Source organism: Hypanus sabinus, chromosome 26 (genome assembly GCF_030144855.1).
Source record: "Hypanus sabinus isolate sHypSab1 chromosome 26, sHypSab1.hap1, whole genome shotgun sequence".
NCBI lineage: Eukaryota > Metazoa > Chordata > Chondrichthyes > Myliobatiformes > Dasyatidae > Hypanus > Hypanus sabinus.
In genome coordinates, this window is record NC_082731.1 from 43,231,930 (window position 1) to 43,251,327 (window position 19,398).

Consider the following 19,398-nt stretch of genomic DNA (forward strand, 5'->3'; position numbering starts at 1 on the left):
GTCCCTGCACAGGTATAATCCCCTAACTGTCCCTGCATTGGTATAATCATCTAACTGTCACTGCACAGGTTGAATCTCCTAACTGTCCCTGCACAGGTATAATACCCTCACAGTCCCTGCACAGGTAAAATTCCCTACGTGACCCTGCACAGGTATAATACCCTAACTGTCCCAGCACATGTGCAATCCCCTAACTGCCCCTGCACAGGTATAAACCTCCAACTCTCCCTGCACAGGTATAATACTCTAACTCTCCCTGCACAGGTATAATCCCCTAACTCTCCCTGCACAGGTATAAGCCCCTAACTGTCCCTGCACAGATATATCCCACTAACTGTCCCTGCACAGGTGTAATCCCTTAACTGTCCATCCACAGGTACAATTCCCTAACATTCCATGCACAGGTATAATCCTCTAACTGTCCCTGCACATGCAAATCCCCTAACTGTCCCTGCACAGGTATAATACCCTCACGGTCCCTGCACAGGTAAAATCCCCTACGTGACCCTGCACAGGTATAATCCCCTATGTGACCCTGCACAGGTATAATCCCCTAACTTGCCCTGCACAGGTGTAATTCTCTGACTGTCCCTGCACAGGTAAAATCCCCTACGTGACCCTGCACATGTATAATACCCTAACTGTCCCTGCACAGGTCCAATCCACTAATTCTCCGTAAACAGAATAATCCCCTAACTCTCCCTGCACAGGTATAATCCCCTAACCGTCCATGCTCAGGTACAATCCCCTATCTGTCCCACCACAGGTTGAATCTCATAACTGTCCCTTCACAGGTATAATCCCCTAACTGCCCCTGCACAGGTATAATCCCCTAACTCACCCGGAACAGTTATAATCCCCTAACTCACCCGCAACAGGTATAATCCATTAACTCTCCATGAACTGTTATAATCCCCTAACTCTCCCTGCACAGGTGTAATCCACTAACTGTTCCTGCACAGGTATAATCCCCTAACTCTCCCTGCACAAGTATAATCCCCTATCTGACCCTGCACAGGTATGATCCTCAAACTCTGACTGCACAGGTATAATCTCTAACGCTCCCGGCACAGGTACAATCCCCTAACTGTCCCTGCACAGGTATAATCATCTAAATGTCACTGCACAGGTTGAATCTCCTAACTGTCCCTGCACAGGTAAAATCCCCTAACTGTCCCTGAACAGGTGTAATCCACTAACTCTCCCTTCACAGGTATAATCCCCTATCTGACCCTGCACAGGTATGATCCACTAGCTCTCCCTGCATAGGTACAATCCCCTAACTGTCCCTGCACAGGTGTATCCCCCTAACTGTCCCTGCACAGGTGTATCCAAATAACAGTCCCTGCACAAGGGTAATCCCCTAACTGTCCCTGCACATGTATAATCCCCTAATTCTCCCTGCACAGGTACAATCCCCTAACTGTCCATGCACAGGTATAATACCCTCACTGTCCCTGCACACATATAATCCCCTAAGTGACCCTTCACAGGTATAATCCCCTAAGTGACCTTGGACAGGTGTAATCCTCTAAATGTCCCTCCACAGGTATAATCCCCTAACGTTCCCTGCACAGGTATAATCCCCTAACTCTCCTGGATCAGGCATCATCCCCTAACTGTCCCTGCACTGGTATAATCATCTAACTGTCACTGCACAGGTTGAATCTCCTAACTCTCCCTGCACAGGTATAATCCTCCAACTCCCCCTGCACAGGTGTAATCCCTTAACTGTCCATCCACAGGAACAATACCTTAACACTCCATGCACAGGTATAATCCTCTAACTCTCCCTGCTCAGGTGTAATCCCCTAACTGTCCCTGCACAGGTATAATCTCCTATCTGACCCTGCACATGTATAATCTCCTATCACTCCCTGCTCAGGAATAATCTCCCTGCTGAAGATGTTCTATCGGTCAGTTGTGGAGAGCACCCTCTTCTTTGTGGTGGCGTGCTGGGGAGGCAACATTAAGAAGGGGGACACCTCATGTCTTAATAAGCTGGTAAGGAAGGCGGGCTCTGTCGTGGGCACAGAACTGGAGAGTTTGACATCGGTGGCAGAGCGGAGGGCGCTGAGTAGGCTACGGTCAATCATGGAAAACCCTGAACATCCTCTGCACAGCACCATCCAGAGACGGAGAAGCAGCTTCAGCGGCAGGTTGCTGTCAATGAAATGCTCCTCAGACAGGATGAAGAGATCATTACTCCCCAACGCCATTCGGCTCTACAATTCAACCACCAGGGGCAAGACATGTTAAAGTGCCGGGGTTAGGACTGAGCTTAAGTTACCACTCAATGCACTTTAGTAAACTATTTAAGAACTTTTTAAAAGCTATTTATTAAAGCTTTTTGGGAGGGTGATTTTAGATGCATATCATATTTATATTTAGTTAAATACTTATGTAATTAGTTTTGCTACAATAAGTGTATGGGACACTGGAAAAATGTTGAATTTCCCCTTGGGGATGAATAAAGTATCTATCTATCTATCTATCTATCTATCTATCTATCTATCTATCTATCTATCTATCTATCAATTTATCAGGTATAATCCTCTAACTCTCCCTGCACAGGTATAATCCCCTGACCCTCCCCACACAGGTATAATCCCCTAACTGTCCCTGCACAGGTCCAATCCACTAATTCTCCGTAAACAGAATAATCCCCTAACTCTCCCTGCACAGGTACAATCCTCCAATTTTCCCTGCACAGGTATAAATCCTCTAACTGTCCCTGCACAGGTATAATCCCCTAACTGTCCCTGCACAGGTATAATTCCCTCACCGTCCCTGCACAGGTATAATCCCCTAACTGTCCCTGCAGACATGTAATATCCTAACTGTCCCTGTACAGGTATAATCTGCTAACTTTCCCTACACAGGTATAATACCCTCACCGTCTCTGCACAAGGATAATCCCCTAACTGTCACTGCATTGGTGTAATAGCCTACGTGTTCCTGTTAATTGGTTTTTCCAGCTCTCCTTGTTCTGTTGATAATTACTGAGTCTGTTCATATGTTCACATTTATTTCAGTTTGATTAGCAATGTTTGCACATGTGACCGTTCTGCTAAATGTTGCTTACTCATGGCTGTTGGCACTACTGTCTTGTAAATTGCTGGCCGCTATTGTGCTGTCTGTAATGGTATTGTCTTGTGTTTTCTGCTTGGCACCGAACCACAATCAGTTCTGGGATATTTTTGCATACTGAAAATAATGTGATTCCGAAAGGAAAACTTCCAGAACACAGGGAATAAACGGGAACTGTGTACCACAATCATCTTGAGGCTGCTTGAGTCTGTGCACAAAGAGGTCTGGCCCATGCTTTAATGGAGGGTCTTGCATGTGAAGCATTAACGCTGTTTCATTCTCCACGGATGCTGCCTGACCTGGGGTCTTCTGGGCACCTTTTAGCTTTTAGTATCAAATTAAGTTTGATGATTACTTGATAAAGTGGGCTCGATAGATGTGCTCAAGATGACAAGAGGCCAGATAGAGTAAAGACAGCCTGAGATGTTTTCCCAGGGTGGAGAAGACTCAATGAAGGGGACATAATTTTAAGGTGATTGGAGGGGGAATGTCAGATGTAGATCTTCACACTGAGTGACATAGGTGTGTGGAACATGCTGCCAGGAGTGGTGGAGGTAGATACAAATTCAATAAACTATTAGACAGACACATGGATGAAAGAAGGGAAGGTTGATGGAGTGGAGGCACAACTGTGGCTGGTTTGAGGAGACGGGTTTCTACAGATGTACTGTAAAGAGCATTCTACCTGGCTGCATCACGGTCTGGTATGGGGTAGGAGGCACCCTACAGCATCGAAGTAAGCTGCAGGACCATCACGGGCACCAGGCTTCCCAGCATCGAGCGCATCTTCAAAAGGCGAGGCCTCAAAATGGCAGGATCCGTCGTTAGGGACCCCCATCACCCAGGACATGCCCTCTTCTCATTGATACCATCAGGGAGGAGGTACAGGAGCCTGAAGACACACACTCAGCGATTCAGGAACAGCTTCTTCCCCTCTGCCATCAGGGAGGAGGTACAGGAGCCTGAAGACACACACTCAGCGATTCAGGAACAGCTTCTTCCCCTCTGCCATCAGGGAGGAGGTACAGAAGCCTGAAGACACACACTCAACGATTCAGAAACAGCTTCTTCCCCTCTGCCATCAGGGAGGAGGTACAGGAGCCTGAAGACACACACTCAGCGATTCAGGAACAGCTTCTTCCCCTCTGCCATCAGGGAGGAGGTACAGGAGCCTGAAGACACACACTCAGCGATTCAGGAACAGCTTCTTCCCCTCTGCCATCAGGGAGGAGGTACAAGAGCCTGAAGACACACACTCAGCGATTCAGGAACAGCTTCTTCCCCTCTGCCTTCAGGGAGGAGGTACAGGAGCCTGAAGACACACACTCAGCGATTCAGGAACAGCTTCTTCCCCTCTGCCATCAGGGAGGAGGTACAGGAGCCTGAAGACACACACTCAGCGATTCAGGAACAGCTTCTTCCCCTCTGCCTTCAGGGAGGAGGTACAGGAGCCTGAAGACACACACTCAGCGATTCAGGAACAGCTTCTTCCCCTCTGCCATCAGGGAGGGGGTACAGGAGCCTGAAGACACACACTCAGCGATTCAGGAACAGCTTCTTCCCCTCTGCTATCTGATTTCTGAATGGACATTAAACCCGTGCACACCACCTCACTACTTTTTTTTGCTCTCTTCTTGCACAACTTACTTAATTTTGTATATATATTTCTTATTGTAATGTATAGTTTTTATTGTGTATTGCACTGTACTGCTGCCGCTAAACAATAAATTTCATGACACAGGCCAGTGATATTAAAACTGATTGTGATTGTGATTGGTCTTGGATTAGGTTAGAAGGTCAGCACAACATTATGGGCTGAAGGGCCTGTACTGAGCTGCACTGTGTACTGTGTTTTAAGATTCAAGATTAAGAATTATTTATCACGTACATACAGCAAATTCCAGCACTCGCGTTAACAACTAACACATCTGAGTATGCGCAGGGGGCAGCCCGCGAGTGTCGCCACAGATTCCGGCGTCAACTCAATGCTCGGCAGGACAATACAGAAGACGACAAGCAACGAAACAGAACAGCAGCCAAACAAGCCCCCGTTCCTCCCTCCCACCCACATACACTGTCCTCCAGCCCCAGGACAGGGGCTGTCTTCAGCCTCGAGCCTCTCGATGCTCCTAGCAAGCACCTTGGGGGAGAAGAACTATCAGAACCAGAATCGTGTTTAATATCTCCGGCATTGCTCATGAAATTTGCTAACTTTGCAGCAGCGGCACAATACAACACGTAATAACAGATTTTAAAAAACTGAATTACAGTATATATATATATACAGTGGCATGCAAAAGTTTGGGCACCCCTGGTCAGAATTTCTGTTACTGTGACTAATTAAGTAGAAGATGAACTGTTCTCCAAAAGTCATAAAGTTAAAGATGAAACATTCTTTTCAACGTTTTAAGCAAGATCAGTGTATTATTTTTGTTTTGTACAATTTTAGAGTGAAGAAAAAGGAAAGGAGCATCATGCAAAAGTTTGGGCACCCCAAGAGATTTGAGCTCAGAAAACTTTTACCAAGGTCTCAGACCTTAATTAGCCTGTTAGGGTTATGGCTTGATCACAGTCATCGTTAGGAAGGGCCAGGAGATGCAAATTTCAAAGCTTTATAAATACTCTGACTCCTCAAACCTTGTCCCAACAATTAGCAGCCATGGGCTCCTCTAAGCAGCTGCCTAGCACTCTGAAAATTAAAATAAATGATGCCCACAATGCAGGAGAAGGCTATAAGAAGACAGCAAAGCGTTTTCAGGTAGCCGTTTCCTCAGTTCATAATGTAATTAAGAAATGGCAGTTAACAGGAACGGTGGAGGTCAAGTTGAGGTCTGGAAGACCAAGAAAACTTTCTAAGAGAACTGCTCGTAGCATTGCTAGAAAGGCAAATCAAAACCCCCGTTTGACTGCAAAAGACCTTCAGGAAGATTTAGCAGACTCTGGAGTGGTGGTGCACTGTTCTACTGTGCAGTGACACCTGCACAAATATGACCTTCATGGAAGAGTCATCAGAGGAAAACCTTCCCTGCATCCTCACCACAAAATTCAGTGTCAGAAGTTTGCAAAGGAACATCTCAACAAGCCTGATGCATTTTGGAAACAAGTCCTGTGGACTGATGAAGTTAAAATAGAACTTTTTGGCTTCATTGAGTAAAGGTATGTTTTGAGAAAAATGGGTGCAGAATTTCATGAAAAGAACACCTCTCCAACTGTTAAGCACATGGGTGGATCGATCATGCTTTGGGCTTGTGTTGCAGCCAGTGGCACGGGGAACGTTTCACCGGTAGAGGGAAGAATGAATTCAATTAAATACCAGCAAGTTCTGGAAGCAAACATCACACCGTCTGTAAAAAAGCTGAAGATGAAAAGAGGATGGCTTCTACAACAGGATAATGATCCTAAACACATCTCAAAATCCACAATGGACTACCTCAAGAGGCGTAAGCTGAAGGTTTTGCCATGGCCCTCACAGTCCCCATAATCGAAAATCTGTGGATGGATCTCAAAAGAGCAGTGCATGCAAGACGGCCCAAGAATCTCACAGAATTAGAAGCCTTTTGCAAGGAAGAATGGGCAAAAATCCCCCAAAGACTCTTTGAAAGACTCTTAGCTGGCTACTGAAAGTGTTTACAAGCTGTGATACTTGCCAAAGGGGGTGTTGCTAATTACTGACCATGCAGGGTGCCCAAACTTTTGCTTCGGGCCCTTTTCCTTTTTTGTTATTTTGAAACTGTAAAAGATGGAATTTAAAAAAAGTAATCTTACTTAAAATATTAAAGAAATGTGACATCTTTTAACTTAATGCCTTTTGGAAATCAGGTCATCTTTTACTCGCTTAGCTATTCACAGTAACAGAAATTTCGACCGGGGTGGGGTGGCAAACTTCTGCATGCCACTATATATAAAATAGCTAAATTAGTGCAAAAAAAAATGTTGAAATTTCAATAGCACGTCATTTCTCCTTTAAGCATAACTCAGCTAACTGTCCTAATCGGCCTCCCTTTGTGATTTATTCGTTAACGTTCCCGCGAAGCCCCATCTATACTACCTGAAACATGTTCTCTCTGCGGGAGGGTGAGAGCAAGCTGCAGTACCGCAGATGGCCGCACGATGTCAGATGGAGCCCAGCGCTGAAGTTACCGGCTCCGCTAAGAGACTTTCTGTTGTCTTGTCAACTGGAGATGTGACAGGGGACAGTCTTTCTGATCGCACAACGAGAGAGAGAGAGAGAGAAAGAATCTCCCACCCAAATGGGACGCTTGTTCCCAGTAGGGCTGGCGGCGGGAGTAGATTGTCTGGAAATGTTTGTGCTGCAAACGCGACGGCATGAGGCAGGGTTCAATTTTCCAGTCCAGTACTCGTCTCAATTAGTGAATCTTCATTAGCAAAGCACACACCCTGAACCATACCCCTCCCTCTGTGGGACTGGATCAGCTAACGTTAAGCATGCAGATAGCGCCGTTTCAAGACATTGCACAGGGACAGAGTGGTGAGGTGGGGAATTCTTCAGTCAACATCCAACAGGTAATACTCAAAGTTCAAAGTATAATTCTATTATCAAAGTACCTTCACAAGGGACGATTAGGCTCAGGTAGAAGATACCAGCCTGGTCATCTCCACCCAGATTCCCATACAGGAAAAGGGAATTGGAGCGCCTCCAGAGATCCCAGGACTGCACTGCTGGCGTGGTGATAGGAGGCAAATACTTGCAGAGGCTTTGAACGTCTTTTAGATTGGCACATGAACCTACAAAAAATGGGGAAGGATAGGTTGGTTAGACCTATAATTATTATTTTAACTATTTGGCACAACACTATGCGGTGAAGTGCTGATGCCCCTGTGATGTACTGTTCTATGTTGAAATAAAAATGATACATAAATTCCAAGTTAAAACTTATTATCAAAGTACACACGCTGTATGTCAGCAGATACCACTCTGACACGTTTTCCTGCAAGCAATCACAAGGAAATACTGTAACCGTACCACAACCTTCACTTTGAAACGTTTTACCTTGTCGTCGTTTCAAGTTACAACACTGTTACAAATTGTAACAATAAACACAGAATGGAAGTCAATACCTCATTGTTAATAAACTGCCAGCCTGTTGAACGCCGACGCCATCGAGTAAAAACGTTTTTATTGCCATTTTATCAGTTAGTTGTTTAGAGGGAATGATGCATATAAGCGACATTCAGACAAAAAAATACTGAATTAAAAATAAATATTTTTTACAAGAACGCAATTGGGACAAGAAAGAAGCAAAGTCCGTTTTAATGCAAAGTGAACAAAGTTCATTGTGGACACAGTGTAATTAAAACACAGTTATTGGGGATTTACTTGTTGGCTGAAGGGAAATCGTTGTGCTTGAACCTGGCAGAGTAGGATTTCAGGCTTCTGGGCCTCCTGACCATGAGAAGATGTGGAGACCCAGACAGTGGGGTTCTTTGATGGATGTTGCCATCTTGATGTCTTGGTCCCTTCTGGCAATTGCCCACCTGGCTATTTTCCTCAGGACTTGGGCCTCAACCACCTCGTTCAGTTCCCAATCATTCCCAGGTCCCACTAACTACAAACACCTGCGGTCCATCAGTAAATGCAGATAAAAACCCTGTGACCACAACAAGGAGCTGCCAGTTCGTTGGTTGACTCTGGTGTGAGTAACCTCATTTCCCTCCCTCTCCTTTCCCCCATCCCACTTTCACTCTGCCTCCTCTTCTAGCTGCCTGTCACCTCTCCCATGATTCTGCCTTCTTCTATTACCCATAGTGCTTTCCCCTTACATTCTTTCTGCACCTCTCCTGCCCATCCTTTCCCTGCTTCCCCTCCTCCACCCCTTGATCTTTCCTCTGATTGGTTTTTCACCTGGCACCTTCCCCCTACCCCCACCTTCTTCAGCCCTGACGAAGGGTCTCGGCCCAAAACGTTGACTGCTCGTTTCAACGGATGCTGCCCGACCCGCTGAGTTCCTCCAGCTTGTTTGTACATGTTGCTTTGACCACAGCATCTGCAGTGCACTTTGTGTTTAGGTATTAGCAATTGCCGGGTCTGGATCTGAAACGTCCACTGTTTATTCCTCTCCATCGATGCTGCCCGACCCGCTGAGTTCCTCCAGCTTGATTGTGCTTGTTTCATGGTTCCTAGGACTTCCAGTTCAAAGTTTAACATTTCTCCTGGATACTGACCCCACGCTCACTATGTTAATTATGCCTGTCTACACTGAGGCTGTCTACAAGAAGGGTCAGAGCCGTCTCTATTTCCTGAGGAGACTGAGGTCCTTTAACATCTGCCGGACAATGCTGAGGATGTTCTATGAGTCTGTGGTGGCCAGTACTATCATGCTTGCTGTTGTGTGCTGGGGCAGCAGGCTGAGGGTAGCAGACACCAACAGAATCAACAAACTCATTCATATGGCCAGTGATGTTGTGGGGGTGGAACTGGACTCTCTGACGGTGGTGTCTGAAAAGAGGATGCTGTCCAAGTTGCATGCCATCTTGGACAACGTCTCCCATCCACTCCATAATGTACTGGTTAGGCACAGGAGTACATTCAGCCAGAGACTCATTCCACTGAGATGTAACACTGAGTGTCAAAGGAAGTCATTCCTGCCTGTGGCCATCAAACTTTACAACTCCTCCTTCGGAGTGTCAGACACCCTGAGCCAATAGTCTGGTCCTGGACTTATTTCCACTTGGCATGATTGACTTATTATTATTATTTAATTATTTATGGCTTTATATTGCTATATTTCTACACTATCCCCGGTTGGTGCAATTGTAACGAAACCCAGTTTCCCTCGGGATCAATAAAGTATGTCTGTCCTCCCGACTCTGCCTCCACGCCCGTGTTCTGCACTTGGGTTCGTCCACCGCCACGCCCGTGTAACACTTGAAGTGGTGTCTCGTGCTGACACTTCCAATGAAGGGAGGGATGTGCTTTTACGTCCGCGTGCCTTCAGATGGTACTAGATGATATCTAGTACTCAGTATGTATCCATAGAGCCTCGAACAGTACAGCACAGAAAGAGGCCCTTTAGTCCACAGAGGTATCGTCGCAGGTTCACCGATCCAGCAAACCATGTTATCATCCAGATCATTGACAATGGCCACCAGGAGAGGTAAGCAGACAGTACAGGGTTCCCCTTTGCCCCTTCCCCTCAGCAACAAATATACCCCTTTGCATACCACTGAGAGGGGTGCCCCATCAGTGCAGCAGCCCTGAGGTTCGGCAGGGAAGGGTTCAATCAGGCAGAGTGATAGCGTTAGGAGGCAAGGGGACGAACTGCAGAAGCCGAGATGGCGTGTTGCCTCCCAGGTGCTAGGGTCCAGGATGTCTCGGAGTACCTCCAGTCTATTCTCCGGAGGGGGTGCAAGCAGCCAGAAGTCATGGTGCATATAGGCACCAAAGCCTCAGGTAGAAGTGGGGAAGAGGTCCTGTGCTGAGAGTATAGGGAATGAGGGATGAGTCTGAAGATCAGGACCTCCAAGCTAGTAATCGCTAGATTACTCCCAGTACCAAGTGCTAATCAGGAAGGTAGTTCAGCCTTCACCGTGGAAGATGCTAGCAGCATGCCAGAAATTAGACTGTCAGGGGCAGGAGCATCGTTGCTATTACCAAGGAGAAGGGGCTTGGGAAGCTGAAAGGCCTGAAGGTGGATAAATCACCTGGACCAGATGTAGATTGTGGTACATATATTAGCAATGATCTTCCAAGAATCACCGGATTCTGGAATGGTTCGGGAGACCTGGAAAATTGCAAAGGCTAGTCCACTCTTCAAGCTGGGAGAGAGGCAGGCGAATGGAAACTACAGGCCTGTTAGTCTAGCCTCAGTGGCAGACGAATGGAAACTACAGGCCTGTTAGTCTAGCCTCAGTGGCAGACGAATGGAAACTACAGGCCTGTTAGTCTAGCCTCAGTGGCAGACGAATGGAAACTACAGGCCTGTTAGTCTAGCCTCAGTGGCAGACGAATGGAAACTACAGGCCGGTTAGTCTAGCCTCAGTGGCTGGGAAGACGTTGGAGTCAATTATTAAGGATGAGGTTTCAGAATGTTTGGAGGTGCATGATAAAGTAGGCCAAAGTCAACATGGTTTCCTTAAGGGAAAATCTTGCCGGATAAATCTGAGGAAGTAACAGGCAGAATAGACAAGGGAGAATCAGTTGATGTTGGATTTTCAGAAGGCCTTTGACAAGGTGACACACATGAAGCCGCTTAACAAGATAAGAGCCCGTGGTATTACAGGAAATAGCATGGAAAGAGGGCTGGCTGATTGGCAGGAGGCAATGAGGAACAAAGGAAACTTTTTCTGGTTGACTGCCGGTGACTAGTGGTGTTCCACAGGGACCAGTTATTTTAATGTTATACGTCAAGGAATTGGATGCTGGAAGAGGTGACTTTGTGGCCACATTTGAGAGAAGTGGAGGGGCAGGTCGTGTTGAGGAAGCCAGGGCTCTGCAGAAGAACTTTGTCAGACTGGGAGAATAGGCAAAGAAGCGGCAGATGGAAAACAATACAGAGAAGTTTCATGGTCAAATTCAAAAATCAGAGTCATAAAGGGTCTTAGGAATCGTCATGCAGGTTTCCTTAAAAGTTAACTTGTAGCTTGAGTTGGTTGTGAGGAAGGCAAATGCCATGTTAGCGTTAATTTCAAGAGGTCTAGAATACAAGAGCAGGGATGTGATGCTGAGGCTTTATGAGGCAGTGGTGAGGCCTCACCTTGAGTATCGTGAACAGTTTTGGGCCCCTCATCTTAGAAAAGATGTGCCGGCGTTGGAGAGGGTCCAGAGGAGGTTCACAAGGATGATTCCAGGAATGAAAGGGTTATCATATGAGGAACGTTTGATGGCTCTGGGTCTGTACTCGTTGGAATTTAAAAGGACGCAGGGTGGGATCTGATTGAAACTTTTCGAATGTTGAAAGGCCTAGAGAGAGTAGATGTGGAAAGGATGTTTCACATGTTGGGAGAGTCCAGGACAAGAGGGCACAGCTTCAGGATAGAAGAGCGTCCATTTAAAACAGAGATGCAGAGAAATCCCTTTAGCCAGAGGGTGGTGAATTTGTGGAATTTGTTACCACAGGCAGCTGTGGAGGCCGGGTCATTGGGTGTATTTAAGATGGAGATTGATAGGTTCTTGATTGTCATCCAAGGTTACGGAGCGAAGGCTGTGCAATAATAACATGGATATCGAGGAGCAGATAGGTTTTCTATGTTTCTATGTTTACTTGCTGCTAACAGTTCTTTTAACTTTTCATGTCATGGGCAAAGATCTAAACCTGGTGTGCATGCTTCTAGAATAACTTCAGTTCAGGTACGGGGTTCAACAGTCAGAAAGTTGCGTTGCAGCTTTATCAAACTCTAGTTAGACTGCCGGAGGCTGGCATGCAGTTCCACTGGTTATCTCAACATAAGAAGGATGTGGAGGCTATGGGGAGAATGCAGAGGAAGTTTCCCAGAATGCTGCCTGGGTTAGAAAGGATGTCAGGTCAGATTTATCACGTGTGCACCAGAACACACAGTGAAATGCATAATTTGCATTAACAACCAACACAACTGGAGGACATTCAGGAGGCAGGGCCCTAGTCCTGATAAAGGGTCTTGATGGTAACATCACTGTTCATTTCTCTCCATAGGTGCTGTTTGACCTGTTGCGTTCCTCCGGCTCGTTTGCATGTTGGGCAGCCTAGGATTATTTTCTCTGGAGTAGCAGAAGCTGCCAGGGGACTTATATAAGACCATAAGATAAGATATAGGAGCAGAAGTAGGCCATTCAGTCCATCGAGTCTGCTCTGCCATTCAATCATGGGCTGATCCAAGTCTTCCAGTCATCCCCACTCCCCTGCCTTCTCCCCTTACCCTTAGATGCCCTGGCTAATCAAGAACCTATCTATCTCTGCCTTAAATACACCCAATGATTTGTCCTCCACAGCCCCTCATGGCAACAAATTCCTCAGATTTACCACCCTCTGACTAAAGTAATTTCTACACATCTCTGTTCTAAGTGGACGTCCTTTAATCCTCAAGATGTGCCCTCTTGTTCTAGGCTCCCCTACCATGGGAAATAACTTCACCATATCTAATCTGTTCAGGCCTTTTAACATTCGGAATGTTTCCACGAGATCCCCCCTCATTCTCCTGAACTCCAGGGAATACAACCCAAGAGCTGCCAGACATTCCGCATGTGGTCACCCTTTCATTCCTGGAATCATTCTCGTGAATCTTCTCTGAACCCTCTCCAATTTCAGTATATCCTTTCTAAAATAAAGAGCCCAAAACTGCACACAATACTCCAAGTGTGGTCTCACGAGTGCCTTACAGAGCCTCAACATCACATCCCTGCTTTTATACTCTATACATCTAGAAATGAATGCCTAATATTGCATTCATCACTGACTCAACCTGGAGGTTAACCTTTAGGGTATCCTGTACAAGGACTCCCAAGTCTCTTTGCATCTCTGCATTTTAACTTCTCTCTCCATCTGAATAATAGTTCGCCCATTTATTTCTTCCACCAAAGTGCATGACATACACTTTCCAACATTGAATTTCATTTGCCACTTCTTTTCCCAAAACTATCTAGGTCTCTCTGCAGGCTCTCTGCTTCCTCAACACTACCCATTCTTCCACCTAACTTCGTATCATTGGCAAATTTAGCCATTAATTCCATAGTCTAAATCATTGACATACGTTGTAAAAAGCAGCGGTCCCAGCACCGACCCCTGTGGAACTCCACTGGTAACCAGCAGCCAGCCAGAATAAGACCCCTTAAATCCTACTCTCTGTTTTCTGCCAGTCAGCCAATGCTCCACCCATGCTAGTAACTCTCCCACAATTCCATGGGCTCCTCTCCTGCTAAGCAGCCTCATGTGCGGCACCTTGTCAAAGGCTTTTGAAAATCCAAGTACACCACGCTTACTACATCTCCTTCGTCTACCCTGCTTGCAATTTCCTCAAAGAATTGCAGTAGGTTAGTCAGGCAGGATTCTTGTTTCAGGAAACCATGCTGGCTTTGGCCTATCTTGTCATGTGCCCCCAGGTACTCTGTAATCTCATCTCTAACAATCGATTCCAACAACTTCCCAACCACTGATGTCAGGTCTATAGTTTCCTTTCTGCTGCCTCCCACCCTTCTTAAATAGTGGAGTAACATCTGCAATTTTCCAATCATCCGGTACAATGGCAGAATCTATCGATTCTTGAAAGATCATCATTAACGCCTCCGCAATCTCTCCAGCTACTTTCTTCAGAACCCAAGAGTGCATTCCACTCTTAGACCATCAAGCTTCCTGAACACCTTCTCAGTGTAATTTTCATTGCACGTAATTCACTTCCCTGACACTCTTGAATGCCCGGTACACTGCAGATGTCTTCCACTGATGCAAAATACGCATTCAGTTCCTCTGCCATCTCTGTGTCTCTCATTACAATATCTCCAACGCCATTTTCTATTGATCCTATATCTACCCTCAACTCTCTTTTACCATTTATATACTTAAAAAAGCTTTTGGTATCTTCTTTGATAATAGTCGCCAGATTCCTTTCAAAATTCATCTTTTCCTTTCTAATGACCTTCTTAGTTTCCTTCTGTGAGTTTTAGAAGCTTCCCAATCCTCTATCTTGCCACTAGCTTTGGCTTCCTTGTACGCCCTCTCTTCTGTTTGTACTTTGGCTGTGACTTCACTTGTCAGCCATGGTGTTGTCCTTCTTACATTCAAAAACATCTTCTTATTTGAAATATATCTGTCTTGCATTTCCCTCATTTTTCAGCCATTGCTGCTCTGCTGTCCTTCCCACTAGTGTCCCTTTCCAGTCAACCTTTGCCAGTTCCTCTCTCATGCCTTTGTAATTTCCTTTATTCCACTGAAATACCGACACACTGGAATTTAACTTCTCCTTCTCAAATTTCAAAGTGAACTCGATCATATTGTGACCACTGTTCCCTAAGAGTTCCTTAACCTTAAGCTCTCTTATCACCTCCGGATCATTGCACAACACCCAGTCCAGTACAGCTGATCCCCTAGTGGGCTCAAGAACAAGCTGTTCTAAAAAGCCGTCCCTTAAATATTCTACAAGTTCTCTCTCTCTTGAGGTCCAGTACTGACCTGGTTTTCCCAATCCACTTTCATGTTAAAATCCCCAACGATTATCATGACCTTGCCTTTCTGACACACATTTTCTATCTCCTGTTGTAATTAGTAATCCACATCCTGGCTGCTGTTTGGAGGCCTGAAAACAATTGCCATTAGGGTCCTTTTACCCTTGCCACTTCTTAACTCAACCCATAGAGACCCTACACCTTCCAATTCTATGTCATTCCTTTTTAATGACTCAATATTATTTCTTATACACAGGGCCACACCTCCCCCTCTCATGAGGTTATAAATTTATGAGGCATGGCTGGAGTGGACGACTGGTAACTTTTACCCGGGTATGTAATACCCAGTTCTAGAGGGCGTGCCTATAAGATGAGGAGATAAATTCGAAGGAGATGTGTGGAGCAGGTTTCTCTTCACATACGTATGCGTCTTCGGTATGGGTGACGTGGTTAGCGTAACGCTACCACGGTACTAGTGACCCGGGTACAACTCTGCAACTGTTAATATGGGGTTTTTGTATGATCCCCCTGTGATCGTGTGGGTTTCCTCCTATGTTACAAAGACACACGAGTTAGTGGGTTAATTGGTCTCATGAGTGAAATTGGGCAACGTGGCTTCATTGGGCCAGAAAGCCCTGTTACTATGCTTATCCCTAAATTAAATTAACATAGAAAACCTACAGCACAATACAAGCCCTTTGGCCCACAAAACTGTGCTGAACATGTTCCTACCTCCGAAATTACTAGGCTTTGGAGCGACTGGGCTTGTATACACTGGAATTTAGAAGGATGAGAGGGGATCTGATTGAAACATATAAGATTATTAAGGGATTGGACACGCTGGAGGCAGGAAGCATGTTCCTGCTGATGGGTGAGTCCAGAACTAAAGGCCACAGTTTAAGAATAAGTGGTAGGCCATTTAGAACAGAGATGCGGAAAAACTTTTTCACCCAGAGAGTGGTGGATATGTGGAATGCTCTGCCCCAGAAGGCAGTGGAGGCCAAGTCTCTGGATGCATTCAAGAGAGAGCTAGATAGAGCTCTCATAGATAGCGGGGTCAAGGGATATGGGGAGAGGGCAGGAACGGGGTCCTGATTGTGTATGATCAGCCATGATCACAGTGAATGGCGGTGCTGGCTAGAAGGGCCGAATGGCCTACTCCTGCACCTACTGTTTATTGTCTATTGCTTACCCATAGCCCTCTAATTTTCTAAGCTCCATGTACCTATCCACAAGTCTCTTAAAAGACCCTATCGTATCCGCCTCCACCACATTTGCTGTCAGCTCATTCCACACGCTCACCACTCTCTGCATTAAAAACTTACCCCTGACATCTCCTCTGTCCCTATTCCCCAGCACCTTAAACCTGTGACCTCTTGTGGCAACCATTTCAGCCCTGGGAAAAAGCCTCCGACTATCCACACGATCAATGCCTTTGATCATCTCGTACACCTCTATCAAGTCACCTCTCATCCTCCGTCACTCCAAGGAGAAAAGGCCGAGTTCACTCAACCTATTCTCATAAGGCATGCTCCCCAATCCAGCCAACACCCTTGTAAATCTCCTCTGCGCCCTTTCTATGGCTTCCACATCCTTGCTGTAGTGAGGCGACCAGAACTGAGCACAGTACTCCAAGTGGGGTCTGACCAGGGTCCTATATAGCTGCAATGTTACCTCTCGTCTCCTAAATCCAATCCCACGATTGATGAAGGCCAATGCACCGTACGCCTTCTTAACCACAGAGTCAACCTGCACAACTGCTTTGAACGTCCTATGGACTCGGACCCTAAGATCCCTCTGATCCTCCACACTACCAAGAGTTAAAAACCGCTGTGTGCCTGCAATGCACAGTCAGGGGTGATAGTGGAGGCAGACATAGTAGACGCATGACTCAGATGAATGTCAGAATCAGGTTTAATATTCTTAAGAATATTAAAGATTCAAAGGAGGTTTACGAAAATCTGCCAAAGGGTTTCAGCCTGAAGTGTCGACTGTACTCTTTTCCTAGACGCTGCCTGGCCTGCTGAGTTCCTCCAGCATTTCATGTCCCTTGCTTGGATTTCCAACATCTGCAGATTTTCTCTTGTTCATGAAAATGATTCCAGCTTTGAACAACTTGTCATACGAAGAGCATCTGATGGCTCTGGGCCTGTATTCACTGGAATTCAGAAGAATGAAGAGAAACCTCATTGAAATCTACCAAATGGTGAAAGGCCTAGATAGAGTGGATGTGGAGAGGATGTGGGAGTCTAGGACCAGAGGACACAGATAGAGTGGATGTGGAGAGGATGTTTCCTATAGTGGGAGAGTCTAGGACCAGAGGACACAGATAGAGTGGATGTGGAGAGGATGTTTCCTATAGTGGGGGAGTCTAGGACCAGAGGACACAGATTGAGTGGATGTGGAGAGGATGTTTCCTATAGTGGGGGAGTCTAGGACCAGAGGACACAGATAGAGTGGATGTGGAGAGGATGTTTCCTATAGTGGGGGAGTCTAGGACCAGAGGACACAGATTGAGTGGATGTGGAGAGGATGTTTCCTATAGTGGGGGAGTCTAGGACCAGAGGACACAGATAGAGTGGATGTGGAGAGGATGTTTCCTATAGTGGGGGAGTCTAGGACCAGAGGACACAGATTGAGTGGATGTGGAGAGGATGTTTCCTATAGTGGGAGAGTCTGGGACCAGAGGACACAGATAGAGTGGATGTGGAGAGGATGTTTCCTATAGTGGGGGAGTCTAGGACCACAGATAGAGTGGATGTGGAGAGGATGTTTCCTATTGTGGGAGAGTCTAGGACCAGAGGACACAGATAGAGTGGATGTGGAGAGGATGTTTCCTATAGTGGGGGAGTCTAGGACCAGAGGACACAGATAGAGTGGATGTGGAGAGGATGTTTCCTATAGTGGGGGAGTCTAGGACCAGAGGACACAGATAGAGAGGATGTGGAGAGGATGTTTCCTATGGTGGGAGAGTCTAAGACCAGAGGATACAGCCTTGGAATAGAGGGGTGTCCTTTTAGAATGGAGATGAGGAGGAATTTCTTTAGCCAGAGAGTGGTGAATCTGTGGAATTCTTTGTCACAGGCAGCTGTGAAGGCCAAGTCTGTGTATATATTTAAGGCAGAGGTTGATAGATCCTTGATTGGTCAGAGCATGAAGGGATACAGGGAGAAGGCAGGAGATTGGGACTGAGAGGAAAATTGGGTCAGAGATGATGAAATGACAGAGCAGACTTGTTAGGCTAAAAAGACTAATTCTGCTCCTTTGTCTTATGGTCTTAATATCACCAGCATTTGTCGTGAAATTTTTTATGTGGCTCCAGTAGATAATAATGAAAACTGTAACTTACAGTGTGTGTCTATGTATATTATAAAGTTAAATGAATAGTGCAGAGAAGTACTGAGGTAGTGTTCGTGAGTTCAGTATCCGTTCAGAAATCTGATGGCAGAGGGGAAGAAGCTGTTCCTGATCCGTTGAGTGTGTGTCTTCAGGCTCCTGTACCTCCTCCCTGATGGTATCAATGAGAAGAGGGTGGTGGGAGTCCTTAATGATGGATGCTGCTTTCTCTGATGCATCGCTCCTTGAAGATGTCCTGGATGCTGGGAAGGCGAGCACCCATGATGGAGCTGACTGAGTTTACACATTTCTGCAGCTTACTTTGATGTGCAGAGGATAAAAAGATATGGACCACGTGTAGATAAGAAGGATTAGGGGCCACTGGTTTGCTTAATTCATTGTTGACTGGAGTGCCTGTTCCTGTGCAGGCAGACATGGTCAAGAGGTTCAGTTGTTGATCAGACCAAACATCAGAATGGGGAAGAAATGTGATCGAAGTGTCTTTGACCGTGAAATGATTCTTGGTGTCAGACAGGGTGGTCTGAGTATCTCAGAAACTGCTGATTTCCTAGGATTTTCACACGCAACAGTCTCTGGAGTTTACGGAGAATGGTGTGAAAAATATCCAGGAATTGGCAGTTTTGTGGGTGAAAAGTGCCTTGCCAATGAGAGAGGTCAGAGGAGAATGGCTAGACTGGTTCAGGCAGGCAGGAAGGTGACAGTAACCCAAATAACCAGGTGTGCAGAAGAGCATCTCTGAGCGCACAACACATCAAACCTTGAGCTGCAACAGCAGATCATAAACATACACTCAGAGGCTACTTTACAAGACAGAGCTATGTAATAAAGTGGCCACTGACTGTATATAGTGAACGATATGC